At 32.4% G+C, this 6,699-nt stretch overlaps 1 non-coding gene across 1 annotated transcript; it reads right to left on the reverse strand.

Moving 5' to 3' along the window:
* Positions 1–3,018: 3,018 nt before the first annotated feature.
* TRNAE-UUC lies at positions 3,019–3,090 on the reverse strand. Its single transcript has one exon. It is a non-coding gene; the product is annotated as a tRNA-Glu (tRNA).
* Positions 3,091–6,699: the final 3,609 nt, after the last annotated feature.

The raw sequence follows: 6,699 nt of genomic DNA on the forward strand, positions 1-6,699 counted from the left end.
TTAAGCAGATTACCTCCATTACGATTGAGCCTGGTGTGGAGGTGGAAGTAACTATTGCCGACTGTTAAACATGGCATACTTCAATGTTATTGCTTTTCTAATCTCGTTAGTTTGGTAGAAATATTTGTCTTATGTTGCACTGTTATACCAGAACATATGCCTCAACTTTGATTGTTGGCAGTCTGTTTTTTAGCACAATTTTCAAGTGAAAGAGAAGAGGGGTTTTTTATTGTCATTATTCAGTTGTGATGTTTGAATGTTTATTGACATATTTGATTCTAAATACCATTTAGTATGTGTGCTTTTTTTTTTGATAGTGAAACATAACTTTCATTCCTTAGGACAAACTGTCCATAACGGTTACATCAATTTGAATCTGGTTTTCAATAACAGTAGGGGTATCTTCTACCCAGACAACACTACCCGTAACATTAAAAGCCTCCCTAGCCAATATGTGGGCTGCCCTGTTACAATGTCTACGCACATGAACACAACTCCAGGACTTGAATCCTTTTAGCCAACACTTAACGCCTTCAACTACTTTCTGGATTGAACACGGGCCTGGATCATTTCCAGCAACAGCGCCCACCACTACCTGAGCATCACTTTCTACATCTATGTCCCTAAGCCCCAGATCACTTTCTACAATGTGTGCTATAACTTTATATATGTGCCCGTTTGATATATAACTTATTTTTCAGCGTTTGAAAATGGGGTTATTTTGAAAGAGTTGTCCAGTTTGAGATGCATGAGAACCTTACCTTGGCCTTAGTGTGTTTTGTTTTGTTACAAAGGCTGTGATACCTTCCCAATATTTTGCTGTTATAATTTTTATAGTTTTACTCACATCAGAATTAGTTATCAGTCTCCATTGGTAATTATGGTTGTTGCAGGTTAAATTAGAACCTAAAGCAAACTTTGCAGCTGAAATATATCTTGCTAATAAGATGGAATCCTGCAAAGTTTGCTGTGAGGTTCACTAGGTTCATTAATTCTTTCCATCTAATGAATACCGAAATATATTTTGTTTGCTTGGTATTAGTGTATTACTAGAAATATATCTGCAAAGTTTGCTAGGTATTAGGTTCACTTTTTTTCTCAAAATCACTGTTGGAAAAAATGCATGACTGTTGAAAGCCCCCGCAAAATGTGACCGTTGGAATCATAGGTAAGCCGAAAAAAAGTGACAGTTAGAAAGAAATAATAAATAAAGATTAAAAAATAATATTTTAATAAAAATAGAGTTTTGAGCTGTTAAAAATATTGTAAAATGGTATGATATAATGATAAAATAACTTTTTAAAATAATAAAATAGAGTAAAATTGAAATTTTTCTATGTTAATGCTCTTACATTCACTCATCTCATTTTCCATTTTTTTACTCACCTGTTGTCAATAATATTTAGTTTTTGACAAAAACATCATTATTTTTTATGAATTCTCTGAACTTGATGTGATAGCAATGCATGATTGTAATGTATATGTCATGTGAGAGATGGAATGAAAATAAGATTTTCTTTTATTTTTCTTATTACTTCATTTGATGCAAGTTATTGGAAGTCCAATCCTTGAGAATCATCCTTAAGGCCTATATTCCCGGAGTAGAATCAGCCCAAAAGATATTTGATGAACTGACCCTCATCATGAAAGGAGGCTAATAGCACTCTACCATGTCCAAGGAATGGCATGCACAATAACTCTATCTTCAGAAAGAGAGAAAGGAGGGAGCTAAAATTCCAAATTCATCCTTAATAAAAAGGTCAAACCAAAAAATATCAAGGAGACCTAGTTTGAAGGAACTGAGAGCACCAGTATTCAACCCAATGGGCAAGTTCAAGCACAATTGGAAAGGCACTTAACGCTATCAAGACTGGTTGAAAACCCATTAAGCTTGTCTAAGCAAAATTTAGGGCTAGCTTGTTAGACTAAAAACCCATCAGGATAATCTAGGCACTAATTGGAGCTTAAAAAGTAAAATAAAAAATTGTTGGGTTGAAAACCCACTAGAATGGCATAGGGAAAAGTTAGAGCACAAGAAATGTGCAGGTCGTTTGGTACATGTATTTAAATATGAGTTATGCTAACGAGTGCTCTTAAGGCACTAGTTAAGAATTCAGTTAAATAAAGTTTTTATGAAAAAAAGAAAAGAAAAAAAAAACAATTAATGTTTTGACAGCTTTTTTCATTTTCCATTAAAATGATGTCAAAACTTTCTTTAATTGGATTCTTAACCAGTACCCTAAAGACATTCGTTAACATTTCCCTTTAAACATATGTTTTCAGTTTTTAAACAATATTACATGTATTTTCACATACTTTTTCACCCACACATATTTTTAAAAAAACTAAAAATTATTGTTTAAACACACGTACCAATCAGACTTCAGCAACTCAAAACTATCTTATCACGAGAAGTGGCAAGAGTAATGTACGTTTAACAGGAAGAAATTTGTATAGCCCATAAACATGGATTGAACGAAAGACCAGTAGTATATAAGCCTGTAGTGCCTAAATTGAAAACCCATAAAACAAAAGGTGAACTTGCTGGGTTAAAATAACTTAATCAAAAGTTGGAGCACAACAAATGTGTCAAGTGAAATAAAAATTTTTACAAAATCTCACTCTATTAATAGTTCCAATATCTGGTTAAATATGCTATGTGATTTTTTTTTTTTTTAATTATTATATAAAAAAAATGTATGATAATTTTATTTTGTAAAATATAAAGTAAAATGTAAAATACAAAAAATAAGATGAATAATGGACATGGATAGATGGACTGTTTTACAAGATGTCGTTTCAAGAATTAATAATGGACATAGACTGTTTTACTTTTATTGGAGAGAGTGAAAAATGGGGTACAACTGTACAGGCATTGGGAAGGATGAAAAACCAAGCAAAGAAATAAATGAGCTGTTGGAGGTGGTGAGACCTCACAGTCACAGGTACACGCGACAAAAGTTAAAGACAGAAACAAAGTAAAGTAATATGTCAGGGTTTTAAAAAAATACAAAAATATTCCGTTGCCGGGAATCGAACCCGGGTCTCCTGGGTGAAAGCCAGATATCCTAACCGCTGGACGACAACGGATTCGTGTTTCATTTATTCAAAACTTTAATCTTATTGCATATTCTATAAGTCTCCTTAATTACTTTAAAAATGATATAGATAAATACTGATGCATTAATTGATGAAGGTATAAACTGGTTTTAGATGACCTGTATCTTTAATTGAAAATTATAAAAACTCATATGAATTCCTTAAGAATCCAATATGCATGATTTAGAGGGCTAGTATGATTGATTTTGTATGCATTCTGACACGTCAATATTTAACCATTAATATGTATTCTGGCACATCAAGGCACAAACAATGTGATTATGAGTGGTTAATTTTGATTAGTCCATAACTAGATTAATTAGAATCAATTTCATGTCAAAAATTCTATTGGTTTATTTTTTAAGACAATAATGTAATTAAGAATAAATAATAAAAATCGTGAGATAAAAACCCAAATTTTGATTTTTGATATTTTCTCTTCGAAAAGAAGAGGAAAAGTTAGAGATCAATAGATAGGATCATTATAACTGTCATGAATATTTGGTGGCTTTAAAATACCTTTAAAATTTGTAATTATCCTCAAGCAAGTCAGAAAGCTGAGCAAAACCCACCAACAAACGAGCATAAAGCCAAAATATAATCCCATAACACAACTGTCAATCGACTCCTCATCACAAAGGCATGGGTGCCAATTTGCACTCACGTCCTAATTCCCACCAAATTTGAGTTTTGGCGTATTTATTAGCTCAAAAACAAATTTTAACACGTCGAGGATTAAAATAATCAGAACTTCTGGAAGAAAATAGTGGAGTAGAAATTAAGCTTTTTAATACATTATCCCTTTATAGAATAACATCTCCACCCCCCAACCCCCACACACCCCCCCCCCCCCCCCCCCCCCCAAAAACCACCACCACCAAATTGAAGGATTCTAATTCTATAGTTACAATGTCTGTAACTGTAGAGTTATTAAAAAATTGAGAGTCATAAGGTGCTAAAGAAATTTTTAGAGAGAAAGGCTTAGAAGAGACATTAGGTTGCTCTCACAACATGACTCATCTCAAGTTTATAAAAACACATTCACATATACATATTCTCACATAAAAATTTCTCCATCAACATCGTATAATGAAAGCTACAAACACAAAATATGACGTTTCACAAGCACCCCTATGGCCACACGCATAATTGTTAGAATAATGTGGCTCAACATGATATTTTATGATGTCTTTATTATCAATAAATAAATACTCAAAATTTCTTGTAAAATTATGCAATATTTTTATGATGTAAAATATTGGTATATTGAAATATGTCTACTTGATTTAGAAGGCTAAGATTATGAATGATTTCATTATAGTCCTAGACTTAACCATATCCATCATGATATAGCTGATTTTTATAGGTACATTGTTGGACCATGATGGAAAGAAGGTGTAAGTTAAAATTGCTTTAGACTATATGAAAGGTGACTTGAACATGTCCATCATGATGTAGCCCTTATAGGTACATTGTTGGACCATGATGATTAGTGCATAATAATCTCAGCAGTCCTTCCATAATGAGATTCATGCACATTGAGCATTGGCTTTAATAAATCTATCGTGTCATTGCCAAGAACTTGGCCTCCTATAAGAGGTGTTGTCATTATAGTGATTCAGGATATAAACGATAAATGAATCCATGCATTAGTATAGAGTTATAAAAATAATGACATGTTAATGAACTTCTTCATTAATGAATCTATTTACTGAAGTTGTTTATTAGTGAATATAATATTTGTTACATGAATTGCTATTACGATAAAAATGATTTTATGGTTGGTTATGTTCTTTCTGAATATTATAAATACTAACACGTAACGTATGGATGCATTTAAAATTAAACATAGGTACATTGTTGGACCATGATGGTTAGTGCATAATAATCTCGATAGTCCTTCTATAATGAGATTCATGCACATTCATTGGCCTTAATAAATCTATCGTGTCATTGCCAGGAACTTGGCCTTCTATAAGAGGTGTTGTCATTATTGAGATTCAGGATATAAACGATAAATGAATCCATGCATTAGTATGGAGTTATAAAAATAATAACATGTTAATGAACTTCTTCATTAATGAATCTATTTACTGAAGTTGTTTATTAATGAATGTAATATCTGTTACATGAATTGTTATTACGATAAAAAAAGATTTTATGGTTGGTTATTTCCTTTCTGAATATTATAAATACTAACATGTAACATATATATGCATTTAAAATTAAACACAATTTTTTGTTTTAAAAATATAAATAATTAGTCGAATTATTAATAATAAAAAATAGTGTTTAACACGTGCATACATATGGATACATGTAAAATTAAACACAATTTTTATCATAAAAATTAAATAATTAGTCAAATAATTTTTTTTAAGTAAACATAATTAGTCACATTAAAATTCTTACCCAAATTTAATACTACTTATGATCATTTTTTTCCTAATTTTTAATAAAATAGAAAGTGTGATGATCTTTGTTGTGTGGCGATTTTTATTAAGTATATGAGATTTTTAAAAAAAAAAAATTATAGTTCATTAATATTAGATTCTTAGTATTTTGCACTCATTAACTCACTGGACATAAAAATTAAAAAACTTAAGTGGACACATAACACAAACTTAAGTGGATAATTATGGTGTGGTCCCCACATAAATTTATACACATAGCTCAAAATTGGATCATAATTTCAAATTTTAATTGAATTTTCTCTGAGTTTTGTCTATATATATATATATATATATATATATATATATATATACTAATACTAGCATGTAACTCCATGCAAACGCATGGATGCATTTAAAATTAAAAAAATATATTAAAAAAATTATAAATAATTAATCAAATTATTATTATTATTATTATTATTTTAAATGTAACACATGCATTCATGCATACATATAGATATATTTAAAATTAAACACAATTTTTATCATAAAATATAGATAATTAGTCATGTAAGGACGCGATTCGTGACGAACCGTAACAGTGTCGGGTTCGCACGTGAAAAGGCCCCTAACAATATCATTTGTAGAGCGTGGGTTTGAAAGGCTAGGCCCTGGTTGACAGGCGTTGGGTTTTCGCGGTGTTCGTGCGAGCTTAAGTTTCCCTACACCCCTGGAGTCTTTCTCCTGGAGGTGGGCTGGGAGGCTCTGGTTTCTGGCCATTTTTCCCAACCCCTCTCCTTTAGGTTGCTTATTTTTCCTTTTATATTTGCCTGCATTCATTGTCCTTCGTCCACGTATTGGATCAACCTTTCCTAGATTGATACTTGTCCCATCAGCCCATATTCAAAGTCGTTGGGGGTGGTTGTAAAAGCCAAAGAATGCGGCTTTGTCAGGTTCAGAGCATTAAATGGCAATAACAGCAGCTTTCCCTGGATATTTTAGATCTTTTGTCCTGGTTTCGGTCCTATACCGTTTCTGCCCTCCTTTCAGGGGGGGAACTTTGGGTCTGCCGAGGACTGAGCCGTCCTCGGCGATGTCCATAGGCTATTTGGTCGAGTTTGGGCCATAGCCCTCCTCGGCTTAGGCCTTCGGATTTTCCCCAGGTAGATGGGCCCGGCCCGTAAATCGTTTGGGCCCCACAATAGCC

Source organism: Quercus lobata, chromosome 2, assembly GCF_001633185.2.
Source record: "Quercus lobata isolate SW786 chromosome 2, ValleyOak3.0 Primary Assembly, whole genome shotgun sequence".
In the NCBI taxonomy this organism is placed as follows: Eukaryota; Viridiplantae; Streptophyta; class Magnoliopsida; order Fagales; family Fagaceae; genus Quercus; species Quercus lobata.